General features: G+C 44.7%; 1 non-coding gene across 1 annotated transcript; it reads left to right on the forward strand.

Moving 5' to 3' along the window:
- The first annotated feature begins 918 nt into the window (after positions 1-918).
- LOC125499183 (small nucleolar RNA R71) lies at positions 919-1,025 on the forward strand. The gene has a single exon (XR_007275900.1). It is a non-coding gene; the product is annotated as a small nucleolar RNA R71 (small nucleolar RNA).
- The last annotated feature ends 676 nt before the right edge of the window (positions 1,026-1,701 follow it).

A 1,701-nucleotide genomic window follows, 5' to 3' on the forward strand; every position in this document is an offset into this window, starting at 1 on the left:
CCGACCTCAAATGAATGGCTTTGGCTTGATGGAGGTTGGGGTTAGGGATGGGTTGGCCTGGAAGTTGATTTGTGGGGGTGGAGGGATTCTTCTCAGCTACTTGGGCAATTTGGGTTTCAAGCATTTTGTTGTGGGCTTGTAGCTCTTGAAACCTTTGCTCATGGTTTTGGAGAATTTGGTTCATGGATTGGAGTTGTTGGAGAATTTGGAGAGAGGTTGGATCGGAAGATGGTGTAGGTTCGGGATTTTGTTTGGGAAATGGAAGATTGGAGGGAGGTTTTGGGTTGTTGGTCCTTTGATGTGGAGCTTGGTATGTGTTGGACCCTTGTGAGGAGGAACCACCTTGGTTATAGTTTTGGTTTTGGTTATACCCTTGCGCAAACCCTTGGTTGTGAGCTTGGTTGTACCCTTGTTGAGGTTGATTCCATCCTTGTTGAGGTTGGTTGAATCCTTGGGTGTAGTTTTGTTGAGGTTGTCTCCAACCTCCTTGTTGATTGTTCCTATACCCTTGGTTTCCTTGATATCCATCTCCTCTTGAATTATTGCCGCCACATGCTCCGAATGGGTACCTCCACAATAAGAAGTATCATGGTTAGTACCACCACAAATATCACAAGAAAAAGAGTTTACCTGTGAAGGAGTAGACGATGCAAGATTGATCTTGGAGAGCTTCTTGTCGAGTTGGTCCATCTTGGCTTGAATTTGATCCATGGGGTCAATTTCAAACTTTCCGCTCTTCTTAGGTTGAGCACCTCTTCGTCTTCCACCCCATGAGTAGTTCTTGATCACTTCCTCAATTGTGGACTCAAGTTGTTCTTGGGGATCTTAGATAGTTGACCTCCCGCTCCAGCATCAAGGTTGGCCGTGATTATCGGATCAAGACCATCATAGAAAAATCGCATGAGTAGATTCTTGTTGAACTCATGGTGTGGGCATGAACGGATCATCTCCTTGAACCGCTCCCAAGCTTCGGCAAGTGTCTCATCGTTCTCTTGCTCAAATGAGGAGATCTTCCTCCTTATGTCCGCAGTCTTCCACTCCGGGAAGTATTTCTTCAAGAAGGCCATTGTGACTTCTTCCCATGTAGTGAGGGAATTAGCAGGCAAGCTCTTGAGCCATGACTTTGCTTTTCCGGTAAGAGAGGACCGGAACAAGTGCATCTTGATGTAGTCAGGAGAGACATCTTGTGTTATCATGGCACAGATCTCAAGAAACCTGTCGAGATGGTCTAGAGGATCTTCATCTGACCCCCCACAAAACTGCTCTGCTTTCACCATCCGAGTATACTGAGGGTGAATGCTGAAATTTGTAGTGGTGGTGGGGAGTCGAATTCCACCTTGAAGAACATAGGAACCCGGATTTCCGAAATCCCTAAACAGTTGTGGATTTGCTTCACCCATTTCTGATTCAACTTCACTTGATGTACTTGAGATTGGTGAAGAAGGCTCGGAACCCAAAGTCAAATTTTCCAAATTCTTCCGAAGCTTTCGCAAGTACGGTCGATTTCAGGATCTAGAGGCAATGTGGGTGAACCGTGAGTTCTTCTTCTCATGTAACACAACAAAGCTAAGCAGAGGATTAGCAAATAACAACCACAGTAAAAAGAAAATAAAAGAAAAATCAACTAAGCAAACTAAACTAAAATATACTTCAATCAATAGCACAGTTTCCCCGGCAACGGCGCCATTTTGATAAGAGGTT

This window comes from Beta vulgaris, chromosome 6 (genome assembly GCF_026745355.1).
Source record: "Beta vulgaris subsp. vulgaris cultivar EL10 chromosome 6, EL10.2, whole genome shotgun sequence".
Lineage (NCBI taxonomy): Eukaryota > Viridiplantae > Streptophyta > Magnoliopsida > Caryophyllales > Amaranthaceae > Beta > Beta vulgaris.